The sequence below is a fragment of the Dendrobates tinctorius genome, unplaced genomic scaffold (assembly GCF_039654945.1).
Source record: "Dendrobates tinctorius isolate UK_male_01 unplaced genomic scaffold, ASM3965494v1 ptg000398l, whole genome shotgun sequence".
NCBI lineage: Eukaryota > Metazoa > Chordata > Amphibia > Anura > Dendrobatidae > Dendrobates > Dendrobates tinctorius.
Genome location: NW_027362064.1, coordinates 417,057 through 443,567, shown reverse-complemented (window position 1 = coordinate 443,567; position 26,511 = coordinate 417,057). Strand labels below are relative to the sequence as shown.

General features: G+C 47.1%; 1 long non-coding RNA gene across 1 annotated transcript; it reads right to left on the bottom strand.

Moving 5' to 3' along the window:
- Positions 1-13,455: 13,455 nt before the first annotated feature.
- Positions 13,456-23,066, bottom strand: LOC141076368 (uncharacterized). Its single transcript, XR_012227472.1, has 3 exons — positions 22,928-23,066; positions 18,868-19,027; positions 13,456-13,788 (listed from the first exon to the last, which is right to left on the bottom strand). It is a non-coding gene; the product is annotated as an uncharacterized lncRNA (long non-coding RNA).
- Between the last annotated feature and the right edge of the window lie 3,445 nt (positions 23,067-26,511).

The window sequence follows — 26,511 nt, the reverse complement described above, 5'->3', positions numbered from 1 at the left end:
GCTGCGGTCACACCTACTCGGGACCAGACTGCCGAATCTGCTGCCTATGCTATTTGTAAACATTTCATTCAAGTGTACGGGTGTCCCAAGCGAATTCATTCAGATCAAGGAGCCTGCTTCCTGGGGAAGGTGATGGACGAGTTGCATCAGATGTACAAAATCGATAAGTCTCGGACCACCCCTTACCATCCACAGGGGAACGGAGCTTGTGAGATATTCAACCGCACCCTGATCCAGATGCTGAGGACACTTGAAGATCAGAAAGTGCGCTGGACTGAGTTCATCCCCGAATTGGTGTGGGCATACAATAACCGTAAACACAGTACCACAGGATTCACGCCCTATTCACTGTTCTTCAGCCGACCCGGGAAGGGACTGACTGAAGTGGTGTTAGAGCCCGAGGAGGACTACCCGTGGGCGGGGGTGTACTCCTGAGTTCGAGAACATCATCGTCAGCTGCGGACCATTCAGCGTTGGTGCAGAACTGGCTCCGTGGGTTGGAACACCCGCAGGTCCCTCCACAGAAGGGGACAGCCCTATGACCAGGGGACCGAGTCTTAGTCAGGGAGAAGCGCCCTAACAGCAAATTGGAGTGTCAGTGGGAGGTCTCATATGGGGTGAAGCGCCGGCTCGGTAGACGGGGACCCGTCTATGAAGTTCAACCTGAAACAGGTGAAGAACTCCCCACTCATACATTACATCGGAATATGCTACATCCCTGTTTGTCTCTAGATTCTCCAGTGGTGCCATCTGTTTCGGTGCCCCCGGTGGCTGAACCCGTGCTCGTTGCTGATGACGAAGAAGAGGGAGACTCTCTACTCCTTCAGGGAAACCTGGAAACAGGGCTGGTGACTGAAGTGTTGGACGTAACCGAGGAGACTCCAACTTCCACTTTTCCGGTGGCTGATTCCACAACTCCCACTGATCTTAGACGTTCTGAACAATCAACGGCAGGTGTGCCCCCCAGACGCTACAACCAGGACGAATTCATCTGGCAGCAAATTGTACAAGGTCTAGATGATTGTCAACAAGAACTCCAGAAACGCTCGCCTGTGGAATGGCGAGCTCACAGAGAGGGGGAATGTAAGGGAGTGAAGCACCGAAGGAGCCAAGGCAGAGTTGCCTTCTTAGCTCCGTGCCCGGAACCATCGAGCAGGGAGTTAGGTTCCCCGGGGGATGCTTTAGGGGATCAGAGGCATACCAGGAACAGGAAGAGGTCAGGACTGAGAGCGGGAGTTCTGCACGGGCTTTCAGCAGAGCAGCGCAGGGAGGAGAAGCAAGAGGACGTTGACGCAGGAGGGGAGAGGAGACGGGTGCAGCGGCTGGAGACTGAGACCGCGGACACAGGCGGTGGGCAGTGAGTATGTGAAGTCTGTTACCATACTGGCAGGAAGGCTGTTGACTCCCCTCCTTGAGGAGACCTTGCCCCAGAGACAGACCGCGTACCTCGACAAGACGCTCCCTTGCAGAGAGACTGGAATATAGGCTGAGACACTCCCCTGTGACCAAGGGGCATTCAGTAACGAGAAAATGACCTGAAAAGAGAGACTGTGTGAGACAGAGCCCCTGACCCCGGGGGGATAATACCATTGTCGTAGCAGAGGCAAGGACCTTGAGCACAGGGGGATAGCACCATCCTCATACCCCTTGGGCTCCCACGTAAATCCCCCATACTACAGCTGGACTATATCAAGGACCCCAGAGACGGATGACATCAAGCACCGCTGGTGCCTCGGTGCCAACGTGGGACGAGTGATCCCCCCAATCAAGATCCCCGAGAACTGATAAGTTTTGCCTCATAAGAGAATAACTTTTCTACTGTTTGTACTCCGTGTACTTCCCCTGCTGTTGATATAACCCATTCATATTATTTTCTCTGTTATACTGTACATTGCACCAGTATTATCCCCTGTAAATAAACCTCCCCTTTTACTGTTGGTCTGCCTGTTCAGTGGTGACATATACCTCTCCTGCACGTTATTACATGTGCATGTCTGTGTACTGTGTGTGCATGTCTGCGTATTGTATGTGTGCATATCTGCGTATTGTACTGTATGTGTGCATGTCTGCGTACTGTATAGGTGTGCATGTCTGCGCATTGTATGTGTGTACATGTATGCGCATTGAATGAGTGCATGTCTACGTATTGTATGTGTTCATGTCTGCGTAATGTATGTGTGCATGTCTGCGTATTGTATGTGTGCATGTCTGTGTATTGTACTGTATGTGTGCATGTTTGTACTGTGTGTGCATGTCTGCCTACTGTATGGGTGTTCATATCTGCGTATTGTATGTGTGTGTACATGTATGCGTATTGAATGAGTGCATGTCTACATACTGTATGTGTTCATGTCTGCGTATGTGTGTGTGGTAATAGCAGGTACGCACGATGCAGTGACGAGACGCGAGACAGATATGACTTTAAACATTAACTTTTATAGATAAATGCCGTTAGGGCTATTGTTACGCAACCAACTGAATAACAGTAGTTGTCCTCGCAGGGAGCCAATACACATAAACAAGGATTGGGAGAACACGACTAATCCAGTAAAGACCGGTCACTATAGGGCCGTGGAATGGACGACTATGGGTCCTTAGTCACTATGTATCACTTATCCGTCCTGACGTCCCTCGGCGCTCTGTTCCACGGTGTGTCTGCGTCGCAGCCACTGGGCCCAGCCGCTGAAGATCTGGCGTAGTGTTTGGGCGTTCCAACGCCCAGGAGGAGTAGGGGCACAACAGGCCCGCGGAGAGTTCTTTGGCGGGGTGTCCCCCAGCGGAGGCAGCGGGATACTGCCTGGGAGTGGGAGAGTGGAGGTCGCAGCTCCCTGACAGGGCCTGGCAGCGGTGGTGATAAGTGGCGGTTGATAGGCCACAGGCGCAGTCTGCGGCCGCACTGGAGAATCCGCAGCGGGCACATGCCCAGTCTCTACTGTGGACTGGAGCGGGGAGGTGGCAGCTGCGGGCGGCAAAGGAGGAGTCACCGCCGTGGTCGGGAGTGAAGCGGCGGTAGCTGCAGGCAGCAGCGAGGAGGCCACAGCCGCAAGCTGGAGTGAGGCGGCGTCGGCCGCGGACGGCTGCGAGTAGGCCGCAGCGGAGAGCAGGTGAGGCAGCAGTCTTCCTTTGTCAGTAAGCTCGGCGCCGTCTCCCTGCGGTCCACCAAGAGTCTCCCTCCTGTCGCTGTCCTCCTCTCTGGTAGCTGCTCGTGGCTCTCGCTCCCTGGTCCTCCCTCCACCTCCTTTCCTCTCGTTCTGCTAACTCACACAGTCTGGCCCTCTCCGCCCCTCTTCTCTGGACTCCTCCCCCAACTCCCCTGTCAGTCTCAGCAGTTCATTCCCTAGCTCTGCTCCCTGGAAACAGATACCGCAGGAAGACGGTCCCCTCGGTTCCGGCCCGGCGTAGGCCTCTCCTCCTACACTCCCCCATCCTGTATGCTCGCCAGTCCTCGGGCGAGGGTCTTCGTAGACTCGGGTTGGCCTTTTGAGACAAAAGTTCCTGTTGCCATACGAACTGATCCTGTTCGTCGCGTTCGGGGGGGTTTGCCGGCTGTTGACTGCTCGGAGCGTCTTGGTTCGACTGTGGTGGAACTTTCTGGGGTTGTGGCCAGTGGTGGACTGGCCGATTCTGGTGGGCTGGCGTGACTTCCTGAGATATTGTTCCTTGGATGGCCCGCTTGTACCGCTGGGCTATCTTCTTTGTTATCTAGGTCCCAGACCGTGGGTATTGGTTCGGGGGCCTGAGGAGTGGATTTGCGTCACATGGGATTGTTGGATGTACAGGGCCGCAACATATTACGGTGCACAGTATGAGTGGGAAGTTCCCCGTCCCTTTCATGTCGTATCTCGTGTACAGGCTCATCGGGACTTATTCGGCGCAATACTCGGTAAGGACTCTCTTCCCACCATGGTTCTACCTTGTTCTGGGGGCGCTGGTCTAATACGAGTACTCGATCCCCAGTCTGAAAGTCGGTGGGTGGAGGTAGAGTCCCCCCTGGGTGCTCTAGGTCCTGGAGTTTTGTCTGGACGATGCGGTGAAGGGTCTGTAGCCGGTGTCGGTGGTTTCGGACCCATGATGACACTCGAGACCAGGGTTGGGGTTCCTCCGGGCGGGTTTAGTTCTACCTCTGTGATCCCTTTGCCTTCTCGCCCGAATAGCAGTGAGTGCACCCAGTTGTTATAGACCCATACTATTTCAGGGACATACTCAGGCCAGCGGGTTTTCCGGTCACTCTCCAGGGTGAGCAACATTTGAATTAGTGTCCGATTAAAGCGTTCACAGGCCCCGTTTCCTTGTGGATGGTATGGTGTGGTCCGAGATTTATTGATACCATAAAGACGATGTAGCTCCTCCATGACCTTCCCCAGGAAGCATGCTCCCTGATCTGAATGTATCCGTAGAGGGCAGCCGTACACTTGGATAAAGTTTTTGCAGTTTGCATAGGCGGCTGACTCTGCAGTTTGATCTCGGGTGGGGGTTACCACGGCAAATTTGGTGAAGTGATCCACCATGATGAGACAATGTTCATACCCTTGGTTTGCAGGGACAATGGTCACATAGTCCACCGTCAAGAGCTCGAGGGGTGCTGATGTCACTATCGTTTGCACCGGGGCCCGTTGTGCGGGTGGTTTAGCTAGTTCGCATAGGCGGCAGGCCCGGCAAGTTTCTTCCACAGCAGCGTGCAAGCACGGATGGTAAACTATCTGCTGCAACCATTGCAAGGTCTTCAGGACTCTGAAGTGAACCCCCTTTTCGTGGGCTTCCCGTGCCAGTTCACTGAGTTGGGCTCTGGGCACGACTACCTACCAAGCTGTTGCAGACGTCGCCCGCGATACTATCTTACGATACAACAGTCCTTTCTTGATGACTAGTTTCTCCCATTGGCGTAGCATCAGCAACATATCCTGAGATGAAGTCTGTCTCTGGGAGTCTGGGATGCTCTCCCAAGGCTGTGGGGCACTCGGTACCGGGCCGGTGTCAGGGGAATGTGTCACAGCAGCGGTGACCCGGTCCGTGGCCCAGGGCTCCCAAGTAATGGGGGAATGTAGTTAATGGAATGGAATAGTTTGTGACGCCACCTGTGGTGTTCGGCAAGTGAGATGTTAGGCCGACACTGCGGGTGGATCCTCTGGGGCTGGTGGTGTACTGCAGCATAGATGGTGTAGCTCCCCACAGGTGAAGCTGTAGCCCCAGGGCCGTGTAGTTGCAATGGATGAGGAGAGGAGAGGGCAGTGTAAAGGATGGTACCCAGAGGTAGCGGTGCTGAGCGGGTTGGCGCAAGAATGAATGGAGGACACCGGGGCTTGTAGTTCCAAAGCTTTACTCACAGTCTGCGGTACACAAGGGTGCCTGCCTCCGGGCCGTGTCCTCCGGGTCAGAGACTCAGTCAACCTCCAGGCAAGATGGAACGCTCCCCTCCAACACTCCGCCAACATGTACCTTTCTGAACGACTCCTCTATAGCACCTTAAAGTGTAAAGATCTCCTAGTACTGAGTTACACTGGAGTTCCTCCTGACTGATGTTCCCAAGAACTCTACTTGTGCGGCAAACAGCTAACCCACGTCCTCTCTGTTCTCCTTACTCCTTCATTCCGTACTTGTCTTTCTCTCTCTTATAGAAGCTTAGGTTTCAGTTCTACGTCTTTCTCCTTCTTTTCCTTTCCCATGCCAGCTGGCTCAGATCACTGAGGCAGCTGCAGAACTCCTTCCTCCATCCCTTCTTCCAGGGATCCTCACTCCTGTCTGAGTGACTTCCTACCCGACTGACCTTCTGTCAGACTGACCTGTCATCCTACACTTTCCCACTCTTTTATGTATCTTAATTCCACTCACCTCCCAGCACATCCAGTGTTCCAAGCAGGGAACCACCAAAGGTGCTCTGCTACTATCTAAGCACTGAGCCGTAATGTGGTTGTGCAGAACAATCCTGTTGTGTGGGGTGCGAGTGTTGGAGTGTGGAAAGGAGTTCCCACCTTACCTGGACGGTGGGGCACTACACCTTAGGAGAAGGTGCAGTACCTCTGTGGCGACCAAGCCTCAGGGGCGCCACAAGTCGGTGGGTAGTCTGCCGGCGGTCACCCATCGGCGTAGGAGCCCAATTTCTTCATCTTCTTGCGCTGCTGTTGGATCCATCTGTCACGTGATTGCTCCAGCACACCCCTTGGGGGTCCTTCTTGCGTGGCAGCCGTGAGCACGGCGGCGGTGAGGGCATACGGTGTCTCTTCTCCTTCCAATTCGTCATCTCGACTTTTCCCTGGCGTTGTGTGCTGGATCCTGGAGAGGGCATCTGCGTGCACATTTTCTGCTCCTCTTTTGTAGATGATCTTGTAGTTGAATTTGGCCATCCGGGCCACCCATCGCTGCTCCAGAGCCCCCAATTTGGCATTTTCCAAGTGGGCCAGAGGGTTGTTGTCTGTTCGCACCACTTCGGAGCCCGCCAGGTACTCTGAAAACCGCTCCGTCATGGCCCACACTACTGCGAGGAGCTCGAGCTTAAAGGAGCTGTAATTGTCAGGGTTTCACTCGGAGTCATGAAGTGATCGGCTACCATACGCCATTACTCTCTCCCGGCCGTCCTGAACTTGTGACAATACAGCTCCTAGCCCGTGGAGGCTCCGGTCGGTGTGTAGTATGAATGGTTCCGAGAAATCCGCATAAGCTAACACTGGAGCACCCGAGAGCGCAGACTTAAGGTCTTGGAAGGCCTCTTCTTGCGGTTGTTGCCACTGGATTTTCCGTCCATTCGCCCCGGCAGGAGCCCCCTTTAGCAGGTTCTGCAGGGCTCGGGCCCGGCGTGCAAAATTCTTTAAGAAACGACGATAGTATCCAGCCAGCCCCAGGAAGGCCCGCACATCTTTTATCATCTTGGGGGTAGGCCATCCCTGAATGGCAACAACCTTTTCCAGGGACGGTCTAACACCCTCGGCAGAGACGACATGCCCCAGATATTCAATCTGGGTGCGAAACAGGTGGCATTTCTGGGGCTTCACCTTCAAACCATACTTCTGCAGCCGGCCGAGCACCTTCCCCATTCGCCGCAGACGGTCCTCAAACGTGGCGGCATAGATGATTATGTCGTCCAGGTATATCAGCATGGCCTCGAAGTTGAGATCCCCCAGACACCGCTCCATCAGCTGCTGAAAGGTCCCCGGGGCATTGGCCAGCCCGAACGGCATTCGATTGAATTCGAACAGTCCCATAGGAAGAATGAATGCCGTCTTAGCCCTGTCTTCTTCCGACATCGGCACCTGCCAATATCCCCTGGCCAGATCTAACGTTGAAAAGTACTTCGCCTTCCCCAAGGCGGACAGAGATTCTTCTATACGAGGCAATGTGTACAAGTCTTTGATGATACAGGCGTTCAGCTTTCTATAGTCCACGCAGAACTGCAGGGTGCCATCCTTTTTGTGGACCAACACGATGGGAGCCGCCCAGGGGCTCTGGCTCTCTCGTATGACCCCCTTCTGCAGCATTTGGGCCAGTGAAGTTTTTACCTCCTGGTATAGTTGTGGGGGGATATGTCAGTATCGTTCCCGTATGGGGGCCATTCCTGCTGTGGGAATTCTGTGCGTGATGGCTGTGGTGCATCCAAAATCATCCTAGAGGCTAGCGAATACCCCATGATACTGTCCTAGTAGTGTTTCTACCTGGAGAAGTTGGGCGGGAGCCAGACCAGAGAGTTCATCCCGCATTCTTTCCAGGATGTTTTGGCCCTTTTCCTGAATCAAGGACTTGGCAGCCTGCAGAGTTCGAATAGTCACTGACCAATGGTCCTCGGGTTGCACCTTCAGTTGGACCACAGGGGCTGTCAGCACCTCTTCCAACGGCCTCACCAGCTTGGCCATCTTGACCTGGGGTTTTAAGATGATGTCTTGGTCTTCTAGGTTGACACAGCGCACCAGGACGGTCCCTCTCCGCACAGTGGCCAGGGAGCGGGCCACCAGTATGCCAGGAGGCAGGCGTTCCGAGTAGCATGGCTCCACCTGCATCTCCATGCCCTCCAAAGGCACCAGGGCCCGGATGGGCAGGGCCACCACTGTCTGCCTGGTGGGAAGTATGAGCGGGGGGAGCCGCTGGCACAATGACTTTGCCCAGTGCCTCGCCCTCCTGGCAGTCCTGGAGAACTCGCGCCTCCCGCACCAACTGCTGGAAGACCTGCCCTTGGGGTGCGCGGCAACCCCACTGGTTCAGAGTCTCTTGCGTGGGGTCATTGAAGAGTAAATTGACAAACTCCCGCAGGATGTTCATGCCCAGGATAACTGGATGTTTGTCATTGGTTTCTCCATGAGTCAGGACCACTCCCAGGCGTCCGAGGGATTTGCCACACAGCGTCATCTGCACCCAAACCACCCCGGCGACAGGGACCAGTAATTGATTGGCGGCTACCAGTTTTATCATGGGTCCCCACTGGGGTCTCACTGCCTCAGGGAAATGCTGCCGAAAGTAAGTTGCAGGCATGGTCGTTACTTGCGACCCCGTGTCCACTAGGCATCGTACGGCATGGCCCTCGACTTCTGCCCATACCACTGGACACTTTGCAATCAGATCTTTGGGACTTCCACCACCCCATGTCATGGCTTCTGGCTCCGAGCGGCGTCCCCCCAGCCTGGAGCCCTCTAGTTTAATGGTGGCCGGGGTGGGCGCCTCCCACGCCGAGGACACTCTCGTGCGAAGTGGCCCAGCTCCCCACATTCATAGCACTGGGGCTGTGAGGGCATTGTGAGGTCCCCAGGGCCTGGGATTGAAACTAGGCCGCCCAGGCGTGACCTCGGTTCTTCTCTTCACTTTCGACAACTTGCCCCTGATGTTCTTCAGCTCTTGTTTCATCTCTTCTATCCATTGGGGCTCTCCGACAACAGTCACAGCGGCCTCCACACTCCAGACCTTCCCCATGGGGACTGTCATTCCCTGCTCCTGCTCTCGTGCACGCGCCTGACTCTCCACCTCAGAGAAAGCTAAATGTGGGTTCACTCGTACCTGCTCCCTTAGTGCCTGCTTTATCAACGGGTCTCGGAGTCCAGTCACTAACAAGTCGTGTAGAGTAATGTTGATAGGTCCTACCCCTACGCCGTCCTTCCGCTCGATGGCCGTGTATAACTCTTGGGGGACATTCATATACTGAGTGATAGTCTCCCCCTCTCCCTGCTTTCGACTGAATAACCGGGTCCTCAACTCTCCCACATCTTTCGGGTTCCCCATGGGTCTCTTCCAGTATCCGCGAGACCCTAGCAAAGGTGTTGCGGTGTCCCAGGGGCCTCAACATTACTGAATCCCGGGCCTCCCCTTCTAATGCCATAAGAGCTACCTCGGCTTCCAGGTCAGGGGTCATCGAATGCATTCGGAAGAGGCCTCGCATTCGCTCTGCCCAGCTCCACAGCATGGAGTTGGAGCCTGAGAACCTGGGCAGGTTGTTTAGCATAGCCCCCAGAGAAATGCTGGACTTGGGTCCCTGGTTGCTTGCTGTGTCTATGGCCCCACTCTGGCCTGGGGTGCCACTGTCCGTGCTCGGAGACTGCATCCTGCCGACTATGCTAAATGCAGTAGTAGCAGGTACGCAGGATGCAGTGACGAGACGCGAGACAGATATGACTTTAAACGTTAACTTTTATAGATAAATGCCATTAGGGCTATTGTTACGCAACCAACAGAATAACAGTAGTTGTCCTCGCAGGAAGCCAATACACATAAACAAGGATTGGAAGAACACGACTAATCCGACAAAGACCGGTCACTATAGGGCCGCAGAATGGCCAACTACGGGTCCTTAGTCACTATGTATCACTTATCCGTCCTGACGTCCCTCAGTGTTCTGTTCCACGGTGTGTCTGCGTCACAGCCACTGGGCCCAGCCGCTGAAGATCTGGCGTAGTCTTCGGGCGTTCCAACGGTCAGGAGGAGTAGGGGCACAACAGGCCCGCGGAGAGTTCTTTGGCGGGGTGTCCCTCAGCGGAGGCAGCGGGATACCACCTGGGAGTGGGAGAGTGGATGTCGCAGCTCCCTGACAGGGACTGGCAGCGGCGGTGAAAAGTGGTGGTTGATAGGCCACAGGCGCAGTCTGCGGCCGCACTGGAGATTCCGCAGGGGGCACATGCCCAGTCTCTACCGCGAACTGGAGTGGGGCAGTGGCAGCTGCGGGCGGCAAAGGAGGAGTCACCGCCGTGGTCGGGAGTGAAGCGGCGGTGGCTGTGGGCAGCAGTAAGGAGGCCGCAGCCGCGAGCTGGAGTAAGGCGGCATTGGCCGCGGACGGCTGCAAGTAGGCCGCAGCCGAGAGCTGGAGTGAGGCAGCAGTCTTCCTTTGTCGGTAAGCTTGGTGCCGTCTCCCTGCGGTCCACCGAGAGACTCCCTCCTGTCGCTGTCCTCCTTTCTGGTAGCTGCTCGTGGCTCTCGCTCCCTGGCCCTCACCAAGTCTCCACATTCTTCCCTCTCATTCTGCTGACTCACACAGTCTGGCCCTCTCCACCCCTCTTCTCTGGATTCCTCCCCCAACTCCCCTGTCAGTCTCAGCAGTCCATCCCCTAGCTCTGTTCCCTGGAAACAGATACCCCAGGAACCTAGAAGACGGTTCCCTCGGTTCCGGCCCGGGTACTCGGCGGAGGCCTCTCCTCCTACATGTGCATGTCTGTGTACTGTGTGCGCATGTCTGCATATTGTATGTGTGAATGTCTGCATACTGTATGTATGTGCATGTCTGCGTATTGTATGTGTGCATGTCTGCGTATTGTATGTGTGCATGTCTGCGTATTGTATGTGTGCATGTCTGCGTATTGTATGTGTGCATGTCTGCGTATTGTGTATGTGTGCATGTCTGCGTATTGTGTATGTGTGCATGTCTGCGTATTGTGTATGTATGTCTGCGTATTGTGTATGTGTGTGTATGTCTGCATATTGTATGTGGGCATGTCTGCATACTGTATGTGTGTGCCTGTCTGTGTACTGTGTGTGAATGTCTGCGTATGTGAAGGATGATGGGGCAGGCTGGGCCCTGTGTTGTATACCTATATTTCTCTGCCTTATCTGTGTATCATGAATCATGGTATGTAATAAAGGGGCCCACTGACACTCTTTCGCCCGGGGCCTATGAAAACCTGGATCCAGCCCTGCCTACCAGCAAGTTAGTCTTTGATCCAATACAGGCCAGCGTAAAAGATAGCCAGGAAAGTGTCATTGTACCAGGAAATTTCAGCAGACGGTACAGAACTGAATGGCATAATGTCCAAGAGAGTTTGTCTATGCCGGGGTATGGAATCATCAACAGAGTGTATACACTCTTGTTTGTCAAAAACTCTAAGTAAGACAGACAGAAAGGATGGCAGAGGATCCATCAAAGGATCATCCTGCTCTCTTAATAGTGTAGTCCAAGCCAAAGCATCTTCAGGTAACTAAAAAATAATATATGCCATGTTTGACTGCTGCTAAAAGAAAATTGTTGAGGACAAATTTCAAAGTGCATTGGTTCACCAAGCCACAGCAGGCCTGAGGATCTCTATTAATGCGGGCAGGAGTAAGCAAATGTGGAGATGTTCCCCAAGTAGAATGTCCCGAGTAAGAATTAGGCTGCGTCAGGTTCTGAGAAGCCGGAGGTGTAACTTTAAGAGATTGAGGCAGTGCATTTAGGTGTTCTGAGAGCTCATGCATAACTTAGTTAAATGTCGTTGGCTCACAGCAAGTTGCATAACCAGTCTGGATAAGTCTTCCACACCCAGAGGCAGTGCTGTTGATACCTTTGCATTTTTGGAATCTATGGTCTCAATATTCTCACAGGGTGAATTTAGATCCTCTACGCCGCAGGTCAGAGTGGACAACACAGATCAAAGACGATGGCAAGGCAGGCAGGATTTGCTGGGTGTCACGTTTAGCAGAGAGGACCAGGACAGTCAGCAGACAAGTGAAGCAGGGGGCACCAGGATACACAGAGCTACGAGTGACACTCTCAGGAACTGAAGATGAATAGTAAGTTTTGGACTTGCAGCAGCATTTGTATTGTGAACAAGTCCAAAGATGAGCTTACTGCAGACGAAGGGTTACTTGCAGGTCCAAGCCAGGAAGTAAATGCCCATTGTAGAAACAAATGAGTTTGCTGAGATGATTGCCAGCTGAGAGAATTGAGGAGACAGACTGCAAGGCAAAACATAACTGAACACAAATCTTGGTGCGGTCCACAGCGCATAGTGTCAGCTATAGGGGAAAGGAACAGGGTATGACCCTAGAGCCAAAACAGGTGAATAGCCTGGGTTTTTTATGTTATATATATTTTTTCTATTTGAACATTTTTTCAGTTTTTCCTATCAATAAGTATATTAAAAAACACACTGGTCTCCAAGCCTAGTATTGGACTCCTATTTCCTGTTCTTTAGAGAAGACTTTTCAGCTGTTTCATTATCATCACAGACAGGTTGACAGATAACATCTCTGTAACACAGGATCCAGCATTTACAAAAGAGAAAAGGTCATATCTCACCTTCTACCCTTCCCTTGAAAATGACCTTTGCCCAGATTAGAGATAAGGCTCCTATACAATACAAACAAATAGGGTCTCAGTCAGCCTATTGTTACTAATGTCCACCTCCACAACAGGAAATACAAGACTAATATTAGGCATAGTGGACAGTTTTGAAAATATTGTTTTTAAAAATTAGGTATTGATATGAAAAAAATATAAAAAATATTTTTAAAATAAATTTGAAATAAAAAACCTAAGTTCAACAATAGGCCATTTTTTATGATGCTTCCTTTAAAAGGTCATATTTGGTGGCACCATAGTCATCAGCATCCTTGGTCCTATGAAATGAGTGAGAAAAATATTTAACTATGGGATCACGGAAGTTCAGGGCATTGACGGATTTGGGAGTGATTTAAGCCGGATGAGCTCAGTAAGTGATTGTAGGTGCCGTATAGTCAGAACTTGTTATTCATTGTAAGAAAAGGTGTCCTGGCTATATCCCTGATCTGCAACACTATGCAAATTGTGTTTGCTCTTGTAACTTTTTTAATATACAAAACAATTGGACTATTACCATACATAGATTTCATGTACATAATGTCTTTAGACTACTGCTAGTATGTGACAAAGTCTAAATAAGTTATATAGTGGAGCATGGAAGCAGAGAAATGTCCATTTGTAAATGTTAGTTTTTATAAGAGACCAGCTGTTGCGAGGCATTGAGTTGTGAAATGGAACATTACTGTTGCCATGCTGTACCCTCTGCATCGTGTTCCTGTTCTCTTCTATTACGTGTTCCACTCTGGGACTCAGATTGATTTTCTGCACAGCGATGACTTTCCTATTAGGTCAATTAGGCATGTTAGTTGGAGCTCTATGACATTACTTTGAAGCTAAAAATACACATTTTAACTGTTTCAATGCTATTCTAATATTACCATATTCCAACCTTCACCCATAAGCCAATACGGTCATTTATGAAATATGGTTGGTGCTAAAATCCACCTCCCAGCCAAAACAAACCACACAATAACCCAGGTCTTAATGGGAGTGTTTCATAATAAAATGATCTATTGTTTAAATCAGGATTTAATTTAACTATATTTTTACAGTTATTCTTCTGTGCAGGCGAGTCCCTGCAGTGATTCGCCGGCGCCAACGCAGAAGGATGAGTACACAGTCCACAGAAGAGCGGATAAGGTTCGGCTAATTGCGTAAATGCAGGGCGCAGGCTCGGGATTAGGGCGCCACAACTGCACGTTACAGGGCTGTGTTACATGCATGGGATGGTGGTGCTATGATACTGAAGTCAGGAGGCAGAGATTTCTTCCGGGCACTGCACACCCCGGAGCCTGGAAGAAATCACGAACATCAAAGATTAATACTCAATTTCTCAACAACTAGACCGCAGCTATGTGGCATACAGGTAAGAATATTTTCACCATTCTATTACCTGTATGCCCATAGTAATTGCTTAAAAGGGTCCAGGGGGTGACAGATTCCCTTTAAGCATGAAATCATTTTCTGAAAGCACATTCCCTTTAAACAAAGCATGTCACCAGGTCCTAAGTTGACAACTTTTGCTCTTGTTTTTTTCCTACATCTCTCGTGAGTATTAATATTATTTTTAATCCACCATGGGGTTCCAATAGTTGTATAAAATTTTAAAAAGTGGTCCTATAAATGTACACCCCATATATACCAAACACCTGCAGCTCTATGTGCATAGTCATAGACATACATCGCCAAGGTGCCTAAACAGAACGATAAGACTGGCTCTGCCTGACGAGCTACCAATGTGTTTTTCACTAAAAAAAAGTTGCAATCTTGATATAGTTGCATGGGGCCCCTCTGCCCTAGAGCCCAATGTAAAGCTGCCATGGCAATAAATTATAGTTTCATTTATTCAGCTAAGACATACCCTTTGTGGTATTAGACAAGAGATCTGTAGAAGTATTGGCCTAAAGTGTTGCCAGTAAAATGTATCTGTGTGATGGTGTCAGAAAAAGTATCTTAATTTACTAAATGGCATAATATGAACTCAGACATCCGAATATTGTCTTATTAGTATCTGCCATTAGAGAAATAACAATAATAGTCCAGATCTGTGCTGTTAATAACCGATTAATAATTACACAGTATTTATTGGGGCCAAAGTTTAACCGTTTAACCCCCAAGGGTGGTTTGCACGTTCATGATCGGGCCAATTTTTACAATTCTGACCACTGTCCCTTTATGAGGTAATAACTCTGGAACGCTTCCATGGATCCTGGTGATTCTGACACTGTTTTCTCGTGACATATTGTACTTCATGTTAGTGGTAAAATTTCATTCAAATAACTTGCGTTTATTTGTGAAAAAGCGGAAATTTGGTGAAAATTTTTAAAATTTCGCAATTTTCCAACTTTGAATTTTTATGCCCTTAAATCACAGAGATACGGCACACAAAAAACTTAATATGTAACATTTCCCACATGTTTACTTTACATCAGCACAATTTTGGAACCAAAATTTTTTTTTGTTAGGAAGTTATAAGAGTTAAAAGTTGACCAGAGATTTCTCATTTTTGCAACACCATTTTATTTTTACGGACCACATCACATTTGAAGCCACTTTGAGGGGTCTATATGATAGAAAATACCCAAAAGTGACACCATTCTAAAAACTGCACCCCTTAAGGTGCTCAAAACCACATTCAAGAAGTTTGTTAACCCTTTAGGTGCGTCACAGGAATTTTTTGAATATTTAAAAAAAATGAACATTTAACTTTTTTTCACAAAAAAAATACTTCAGGTTCAATTTTTTTTATTTTACCAAGGGTAACAGGAGAAAATGGACTGCAAAAGTTATTGTGTAGTTTATCCTGAGTACGCTGATACCTGATATGTGGGGGGAACCACTGTTTCGGCGCATGGCAGTGCTCAGAAGGGAAGGAGCGCCGTTTGACTTTTTCAATGTAAAATTGGCTGGAATTCAGATCGGACGCCATGTCATGTTTGGAGAGCCCCTGATGTACCTAAACAGTGGAAACCCCCACAAGTGACCCCATTTTGGAAACTAGACCCCCCAAGGAACTTATCTAGATTTGTGGTGAGAACTTTGAACCCACAAGGGCTTCACAGAAGTTTATAACGTACATCGGTACAATTAAAAAATCATATTTTTTCCACAAAAATGATCTTTTCACCCCCAATTTTTATTTTCCCAAGGGTAACAGGACCCTAAAAGCTATTGTGCAATTTGTCCCGAGTACGCTGATACCCCATATGTGGGTGTAAACGACTATTTGGGTGCAGGGCAGAGCTTAGAAGGGAAGCAGCACCATTTGACATCGGACACCATGTCGCGATTGGAAAACCCCTGATGTACCAAAACAGTGAAAACCCCCCACACATGACACCATTTTGGAAACTAGACCCCCTAAGGAACTTATCTAGATGTGTGGTGAGCACTTTGAACCCCCTAGTGCTTCACAGAAGTTTATAATGACCGGGCGTAAAAATAAAAAAAAAAAATCGTATTTTTTCAACAAACATGATCTTTTAGTCACCAATTTTTTTATTTTCCCAAGGATACCAGGAGAAATTGGACCCCAAAAGTTGTTGTCCAATTTGTCCTGAGTACGCTGATACCCCATATGTGGGAGAAAACTACTGTATGGGCCCACGTCGGGGCTCGGAAGGGACGTAGTGACGTTTTGGAATGTAGACTTTGATGGAATGGTCTGCGGGTGTCATGTGCATTTGGAGAGCCCCTGATGTACCTAAACTATTGAAACTCCCCACAAGTGACCCCATTTTTGCCCACAATTTTTATTCTCCTACAGGTAACAGGAGAAATTGGACCCCAAAAGTTGTTTTGCAATTTGTCCTGAGTAGGCTCATGCCCTATATGTGGGGGTAAAACACTGTTTGGGCGCATGGCAGAGCTTGGAAGGGAAGGAGCACCATTTGACTTTTTCATCGCAGAATTGGCTGGAATTGAGATCAGACGCCATGTTGCATTTGGAGAGCACCTGATGTGCCCAAACAGTGGAAACCCCCCCAATTATAACTCCAACCCTAACCCCAACACACCCCTAACCCTAATCTCAGCCCTAACCCTAGCGGGAAAATGGAAATAAATACATTTTCTTTTAATTTTATTATTTTTCACTAACTAAGGGGGTGATAACGGGGGGTTTGATTTACTATTTATGGCGGTTTTTATGTTTGGCAGCTGTCGCACGCTAAAAGACGCTTTTTATTGTAAAAATAGTTTTTGCATCACTACATTTTGAGAGCTATAATTTTTCCAGATTTTGACACACCGAGTCATGTGAGGTCTTATTTTTTGCGGGACGAGTTGACATTTTTATTGGTATCATTTTCGGGCACGTGACATTTTTTGATCGCTTTTTATTCTGATTTTTGGGACGCAGAATGAACAAAAACCAGCGTTTCATGAATTTCTTTTGGGGGGTGCGTTTACACCGTTCCGCGTGCGGTGAAATTGATATGACGGTTTTAGTCTTTGGGTCGGTACGGTTACAGCGATACCTCATTTAGGTTTTTTTATGTTTTGGCGCTTTTATGCAATGAAAACTATTTTATATAAAAAAATAATTATTTTTGCATCGCTTTATTCTGCGATCTATAACTTTATGTTTTTGCTGATGATGCTGAATGGTGGATCGTTTTTTGCGGGACAAGATGATGTTTTCAGCGGTACCATGGATATTTATATGCGTTTTGTTCGCGCGTTATGATAATAAATTATTATTTTTTGCTTCGTTTTTTATTTTTATTTTTTAAGGTGTTCGCTAAAGGGGTTAACTAATGGGACAGCTTTATAGGGCGGGTCGTTACGGACGCGGCGATACCAAATATGTGTACTGTATTGCTTTTTGTTTTTTTTATTTCCAAAAAATGAATTTATTAGGGAATATCTTTTTTAAAAATTTATTTAGCGTTTTAAAATTATTTTTCCCTTTTTTTTTTTTTTTTTCAACTTTATTACATTGTCCCAGGGGGGACATACCTGTCATGTGACAGATCGCTGATCTGTCACATCACAGATCACTGTGACAGATCAGCAATCTGTCACAGGCACTGCAATTGGCTTCCTCGTGCCTGCGCTTTGCAGGCACTGAGGAAGCCAGCTCCCTGCAGGCCCCCGAAGGTCCCCGTCGCCATCTTGGATTCGGGGACCTGCAGGGATGGAGCTGCTGTGGGGGGCTCAGGGAAGCACGGAGGGAGCCCCCTCCCTGCTGAGGATTCCCTTTAACCCCCGGTACACCGCGATCGTGTTTAATCGCGGTGTGCAAGGGGTTAACATGTCGGGGGCAGTCCGTGACTGCCCCTGACACATTGTGCCGGGTGTCAGCTTTGATAATCAGCTGACACCCGGCCGCGATTAGCGGCGCTCACCAACTGGGCGCCGCTGATCGCTGTGACGTACTATCCCGTCCCTGGGAATTAAGTCCCAGGGCACATGGACGGGATAGTACGTCACATGGCAGAAAGGGGTTAAAGAAATGAAAAAGAACTTATATTCCATTCCATGTTCTGTTTGCCGTTGGACTGTTTTGTTAAAAAGAATTTAGCTGTACAGCTTTTACACTAGGTGGAGTCTGCTCACTTCCAAAAATAAATTAGAATTGCACTTCCAAACCTATTAGTCACTGGCAACAAGATTTTTCCATTGTATTTTTCCTGATCTTTGAAGGTCTGGGACATAGCAGTTACTTTTTTCATTACTCGTCTGGACATCATTATTCATGCTTTATATGAGTATAAACATAAAGATATGTGAATATTCCTGTTTGAAAATATGGACTACTTTGTGACCGCTATGATTTTGAATTGAAGTAGGCAACTTGCTGTTCTATAATAGGCAACTTGCTACGTGCCGTTACAGTGTTGGGTGGTCTATGGAGAACGAGTGTTTCAGAGATTATGTTACTTCTACAGTTAGATCACATGGCTTTAGTAATTGTATTACTGAAATCCAATCCCAAGGGCCGCAAAAATGTTAAAGGGGTACTTATATAAATACATCACCAAAACCACCTTCAGTACATTAATACATGCCCAGAATCAAGTTTTGAGTATCTGAGAAGGATTTGGAGAGATTCTGCTCAGTTTCTGCTTCAAAAATAAGTGTGAACATATGCTAACTTACACTGAGTTTTTAGAACAGCAACTAAGTTTTGAGAAATGTTTAAGTTTTATTATATCCATGAAGCATGTTTTGAGTTGCTACATGTGTACAAGATCAGAACCACTGACAGTACACGAATGCTGTACCAGGACCACCATCAGTACATAAATGCAGTACTGAAACCATCGTCGGTATATGAATAATTATCAGACTGTGGACCATCCTGGAACCACAGCACTAATGAGACGCAGGTAGTATAACAAATAGACATTTACACCCAGGTACCTTACAGTAAAGGCAGCATCCTCTCCGACTAAAGTTGTTCTTTTGTCTCCATGTAGCACAGATGCCATGATGAGATTTCATGCCCAGAGCTCGTCTCTGTAGAATTCCCTCCTCTCCGTGTTCAGCAGCACTTCCCGACACAATGACCTTAAGGCCGGAGCCACACTAGCGATAAAATCGGACGAATGCAGTGCGGGGAAAAAAAAAAATAAATAAATAAATAAATAAATCGCATTGCATTTGTTCCAATGTTATTCTATGTTGCTGCTCCCATCATGCGTTATTTTATCACATCCGTTCCTCTGACCGAGACAATTGCAGCATGCTGCTATTGTCACCAACTTTCGGATCGGATTCGACAATGCAAGTCTATGGATGCGATTAAAAATCACATTGAAAACGCACCACACGTGTGACTTGCGATTAAATCGCAAGACTTCTCCAGGTCAACAGGAAAGAGCATCAGGCAGTGGCATTGGATGTCAATTTGATGCTTAGACGCAAATAAAATCGGTTAATCGCCGGAAGATGGGATGACAGACGGATCCCTGGACAAGAAATCTTTGTGTGATTTCGTACCGTTAAAATCGGTCCGAATTTTTAATGGTTGTGTGTGACTCCAGCCTTAGAATAAAAGTATTGTTATACTGCGCCATAAATAGAAATATCTCCATGCTGCGCCCTTGATAATTGCCTGTGATACCTGCACAAAATATCCCCCCCACTCTGCCTCTCTGCAAAATATCCCCATATACTGCCCTTCTTCAAAATATTCCCCCCGCACAGTGCCCTTTTCCAAAATATCCACCCCGCACACTGCTCCTATACAAAATATCCCACTCACACAGTGTCCCTCTGCAAAATATCCCCCCCGCACACGGCCCCTCTCCAAAATATCCCCCACACACTGTGCCTCTCCAAAATATCCACTGCACAGTGTTCCTCTGCAAAATATGTCCCGCACACCGCTCTCCTGCAAAATATTCCCTCCCACAAGCTCCTTTCCAAAATATCCCGACCCCAACACACTGGCCCTTTGCAAAATATCCCTCACACACTGTCCCTTTCCAGAATATATATATACACACACACACACACACACACACACACACGCACGCACGCACGCAACCTGTCTGAATAAAGTACCCCACCACCACCACTGCCTCTCGCAAAACTGTGGTCCTTTCACAATTTTCACTCCCATTATATGTCCTCACTATAAAATTAAACCTCATCCACAATAATAAGGCTATGTGCACACGCTGCGGTTTTTGCTGCGGTTCCGCTGCGGTTTTGGCCGCAGCAGTTCTGCAGTGTACAGTAGCATGTTATCCTATGTAATTTACATTCTGCTGTGCACATGCTGCGGATTTTTAACTGCGGAAAAGCTGCGGTTTTGAATCCGCAGAAAGAATTGACATGTCAATTATTTCTGCGGATTCTGCTGCGGTTTACCATCTATTCCATTGTCCAGGTGGCAAACCGCAGGTAAAACCGCAGGTATTTTACCTGCGGTTTTACCTGCGGTTCTGCAGATAAAAATCCGCAGACCAATCCGCAGTGTGTGCACATAACCTAAGGCATTTGATCTTCGGCACCTTCATGGAGCGCATACTATTGGCCGCACAGCCTCTTCTCCTCTGTGGAACATTGGGGCTGAGGTGCTGGAGCAAGAGCAGGTAGTTAAGTAATTGTCTGTTATGCAGTGCAATGATAATTCTCCCAGTGGAATGATCAAGCAGCAATTCCCCAGCTTCATTTGACCTTACATCAACAGAACAGTTCCTCCTCTTCCAGCTTGCTCTGTGGATGAGGTATCACTGTCATGCTTATAGACAGCCGGCTCCCCGCAGTTAGGTAGTGGGGAGCCGACAGCATGACATCGGCAGTCACACCCCCTCAACAGAGCAGAGCGGAAGAGAAGGAACTGATCTGTTGATATGAAGCCTTCTTAAACAGGAGAATCACCGGCAGGAGCAGTCTGTGACTTCTCTGAACAAATTGTCGCAGGGCAGAACAAGCAGGTATAAACTACCAACTGGTGAGTTCTTAGACCATAGCTAAAACATACGTTTTATTAGCCCCATAGCTAAGAAAAATATAGTCATGGATAACCTCTTCAATTAATGACAATAAATAGTTGTAGATCCTGACTATACCTCCGATACTTGTTAAACCTTTCAGCACAGTTTGCTATAAATACGTGAGACACAATGTTCTTTACCCGAATCTATTTCTTCCTCTTCACATTGGGAGAACATTCGTTAGATTTCAATGGCATTAACATTAAACAAAGAAAATCTCCCGTTCCATGTATTTGTGTTACTAGGCAACCAATTGTTCCTGGCAAATATAAAGCGGCAGGACCCAAATGATTGTCTGGCATTGTACTAATTTCACTTGGATCAACAAAAGGAACAGTTATCCTTACAGCAGATCATGTGTGAAAGAGAAGCAGGATTGGCGACATTTTAAGAAACTATTCCTGATACATTTATGCATTTCGCTGACTCACAGACCTTTTGTGAATACATACAGTATTTCTTTCAATATTAAAATGTGCATTTAGTGTATTGATGCATATTGATTTGTGAGATTGCAGGGGCAATGCTTTATAGCTACTAACATATTTCTAAATATCCTGTTATTGTAGTCATGTTAAATTACATTACAATTCTCTGCTATTTACTGTACTTTTAGCTGCCCGCAATTCTAAGAGGTTTACATATTTCTGAGTGGGGTTACTTTAAAGGGAATCTATCACTAGGTTGTTGCCACCTAATCTGAGAGCAGCATAATGTAGAGACAGAGACTCTGATTCCAGTGATGTGTCACTTACTGGGCTGCTCAGTATCGTTTTGATAAAATCACTGTTTTATCAGTAGAATATTGTCACTAGAGGACTAAAAAAATCTGCCGCCATGTGGTCCTCCGTATTCATCAGCTCTGTGTGACCCCTTCCTCTGTTCTGTACCTCTCTGCTCCCTACCCAACTGTTCAAACGTGTGAACTCCCATACTTCCATGGTTTGAACATAGTGTATGGAGTTTATTGAGCAGCGGTTGAAAGGAACTCTAAGGCTATGTGCCCACATTGCGTTTTAAAACGCACAATGAAAACCGGACTCCTTCCCAGAAATCGCGCGTTTTTTTTCCCGCGCGATTTCACCGCGATTCTGTTTGCGATTTTGCCGCGATTTTCTCAAGCACTTTCCAAGCGATTTGAAGCATCGCTTGGAAAGTGATTGACAGGTTGGTCACACTCGTCAAACATAGTGTTTGACAAGTGTGAGCAGCTTTTTACTATTGAGTCCGCCTATGCGGCATCAATAGTAAAAGATAAAATGTTAAAAAAATAAAAAAAATCGGGGTATATTTACCTTCTGACGTCCCGCGCTGCCATCCCAGGCCACAGCGTTCCCAGTAATGCCTTGCGAGACCTGTGATGACGTTGGTCTCACGTTACTATAGCGATCTCACGAGACCGCTAGAGTCACGCGAGACTACGTCATTACAGGACCTTGCCGCAAGGCATTACTGGGAACGCTTAGGCCAGGAATGCAGCGCGGGACACCGGAAGGTAAATATACCCCGATTTTTTATTCTTTTTTTTTTACAGGGGTATGGTACCCAGGGCCTGGAGGACAGTCTCCTCTCCTCCACACCGTGGGTACCATCCGCACATGAGACACTTAACTTCCCGCATGGTGGGCATAGCCACATGCGGGAAGTAAGCGATTCTCATGCATTTCTATGGGTGCGGAATCGCGGCAATTCTTTGCGATTCCGCACAAAAGAATGAGCATGCTGCGATTTTTTCCGCGATGCGATTCCGCCGCGGAAAGAAACGCAGCATTAGCACAGCATGTGCGGAATGCATGGGGGGCGGTCTGTACACTATTTTTAAACGTTTTCACGCCGAAAATCGCGGCAAAAACGCTTAAAAATCAGATCGTGGGCACACAGCCTAAAAGGAGCACCAACTAGGCTTTGAAATATCACTCACCATTGTGTTTGGGAGAGAAGGAAGCAAAATAAGGTAATTATAACACTAGTTACTACTCACGGACAAGCCGTGTGGCTTCGGTAGTCAGGAGGTCCGGAGTCAGATACCAAGGTCAGAATATGTCAAGACAAAAAGGTTAATGCAAAAGGGTAGTCAATAGGCAAATCCAGGTATGCGCCAACAAAACATCAGAATGTCAGAATTCAGACTACAAGGCATAGAGGACAAGCCACACAGAGCTTAAAGCTAGGACTGGCAGTTATCTGGGATAGACAGCTTAGTTTAGTAGCTGAGTAAATTACTAGATAAAGGGAACACCTGAAGAAAGCTCAGCACCTCCCAGTCTCAGACTCGCTGGCCGAGCTGTCTCTCAAAATACTGACAGCTCAGCACGCCCCTGCACTAGAATGGACAACTGAGCTGTCAGTGACTGCATCCAAGAAACACTGAGCAGTGGCTCGTGACAGTAATATAGTATATTACGAAAATTCATAACTGTGTAATTCCTTTCAGATGGTTAAATAAATAGGAAGATAAGTTAGTTTTCAAAAAATTAAGAAAATAAATTATAATAAAAGGCCTCCTTCGAATGTCAATGTTTTTTTCATATGAGAAAAATCAGACGTTTTTCATCAGTTCGCTGGATCCGCTTTTCATCCACTGTTGGTCTATGGGCCCATCCTTCCCATCAATGTGGCATTCGTTTATCTCATATGCAAAAACAATAACAATTCCAAGCTTTTTCCATCCATTAAACAGTAAAAAACGGCATCTGTGCGCTGTCTGATTTTTTCATAGACCCAGTGGTTTGAATGAGTAAGCTTGATCCATGAATTGGATCAAAAACAGCCATGTGTCCAATTTTTTTTTTTTTACTAACACATAGTCAGTATCAAAACAAAAACATGTGAACAACCGAGCAAATCATTATTAGTATTTGTTCTAATAACAGTGATTGAAAACGTACATTAAAATAGATATTTAAATAGGGTCTCACTTTTTCTGGGCCATAACAAATGTTAATATTAAAATATATGGTTTCCTTAGTAATTCTATAGTTTCGGCAAACATTCAGACAATGGCAGAACAAATTATTCAAGCACTGCGATAGCAAATCTGAAAACAGGACTATGTTTAACCATTGATTCTTGATAAAAGGATGTTGAAATCCTTTCTGTATCATAAATAGCCATATGAACTGTGTATTCCTAATACAAATGTATACAAGGATTGTCTACCAAGTGATATTGCAAGTATTCTACTGAGCTGGCACGACAAGACGAGGCTTGTTTTATCTAGAAGGTCCCATTCCAATTAAAGCTTAGTAAACAGTGTCGTAACAATTCATGTCAAAAAATTATTAAACATTTGATGAGCAACAGAAGCGCCTGTTTTTATAACACGATTACAAGCAATTCCAGTCTTGTCTGCATCTGCCTAATAATTGTTAGTACAGATCATGGATTTTCCTGCAATCCCACCCACTGCAGAACATGACAAGCAGTCAAAATGACAGTAAAATCTGGAAAGTGACCATCGGACACAAGCCAACATTCTCTGGGATTGTGCTTCAGTTTAAAGTACAGCTCTAAATCACTGTAAATGTCGGGTCACACTGACTTATTGTGTTGTTTTTCCTTCCTTCTGCTGGTTTCTCTTAGGCCAAATTTGTAAAAATATGTTTTCTTTTCTTGTACGCTTTCCCTTCCCTCCATGAAATGGAGCGATTTTTATCAGTGTACTGGATCTGCTTCTTTACTCCATCTGTCCATTTTTACCATCCCTGAGTCATCTGTTTTTGTCATATGAAAAAAAAACCAAAATGATGGAGGTTTCCCAATCTTCTCCTGGCATTAGTAGGTGAAAAACGGACAGCGCACGGAAGAAGTACAGATACCATAAATCTACTGTCCATTTGTTTTTTTGTCGAATTATTCACTTGAATGCATGAGTTTGAACTTCAAATTTTATGAAAATGTACCATAAGGCTACGTTCACACGTAGCGGAACTCTCGCGGAAGTTACCGCGAGAATTCCAGATTCCATTCCGCGGGAAAATCGCATTTTAAATTCCCGCGATTTTCCCAAGGAAAAACTAGCTATTTGCAAGCGTAATTAGCTTGCAGAATGCTAGTGTTTTCCAAGCGATCTGGAGCATCGCTTGGAGAACTGATTGACAGGTTGGTCACACTCGTCAAACATAGTGTTTGACGAGTGTGACCAACTTTTTACTGCTGATGCTGCCTATGCAGCATCAGTAGTAAAAGATAGGATGTAAAAAATAATAAAAAAATAAAAAATATTGTTATTCTTACCTTCCGGCATCCCGCGCAGATTTCCCGCCAGCGGGAAGGCTGCGCGAGACGCCGGAAGGTAAGAATAACAATATTTTTTATTTTAAATTCTATTTTTAACAGGGATATGGTACCCAAAGCCCGGAGGACAGTCATCTCCTACGGACCGTGAGTACCATCCACAAATGTTCTGCTTACTTTTCGCATGGTGTGCACAGCCACATGCGGAAAGTAAGCAGAACAATGCATTCCTATGGGTGCGGGATCGCCGCAATTCTGCTAAATTAATGAGCATGCTGCGTTTTTTTTACAGCAAAGCGATTCCGCCGTGGAAAAAAACGCAGCATTAGCACAGCACTGCGGAATCCCATAGGAATGCATGGGATACTTATTTTTTGCGTTTTCGTGGCAAAATCGCACATTTAAAACCGCCGCGGAAACGTGAAAAAAACTCTACATGTGAACTCAGCCTAAAACAGACCTATAGACTATAATGGAAAAAGGAAGTTTTCTCCAGCTATGGACTTTATGAATAAAACTTAACGTTTATTGTATTGTCATTATAAAAGCAAGGACAATAGCATACCACGGATATCCTGGAGGCAAAACCGACGCACTTCGACAGCTAGGTCTTAGTATTAGTCAAACCATGGCTAAAGGGTACTTCACACATAGCGAGATCGTTAGTGAGATCGCTGAAATGTCACAGGTTTTGTGACGCAACAGCGACCTCGCCAGCGATCTCGCTACGTGTGGCACATAGCGGCAACCGGCCCCCCGCTGCGATATCGCTGATCGTGCTCGAATGTCCTAGGCCATTTTTGATCGTTGGTGTCCCGCTGGCCCGCATGTATCGCTGTGTTTGATGCCATAACAACGACGAGCGACCTCGTTGGCGACTCAGAACTCAGGGACGCAGGCGTGATTTTGCTTTGTCTTTTCAACGCCTCCTCAGCTCCGATTGGTGGTCTCAAATTAGGAACTTTGTAGCGTTTCCTTTTATAGGTCAGCTATCAATTATATGCAATCATAACATTTAACATGTACAGTTATAATAATTGCGTGTCCCCGTGTCAGTGACTGTGTATCTGCGAATAAGTAGCGCACTAGCGACTCAGACAGGGACGCTGAAGCAAACCGCGTAGTGATAGCGCAGTAGTGGCCACTAGAGTTGAGCGACTTTGGTCGGATCGGGTTTCATGAAACAAAATTTGTTTCAGATGAAACTGGTCCGACTAGGGCAAAAAAAGTCGGAGTTTCATCCGAAACCAGACCCCAATGCAAGTCAATGGGAAATAAAAGTCGGCATTGAGTGGATGACATTCATCCATTCCATGAAATCTGTTTTTG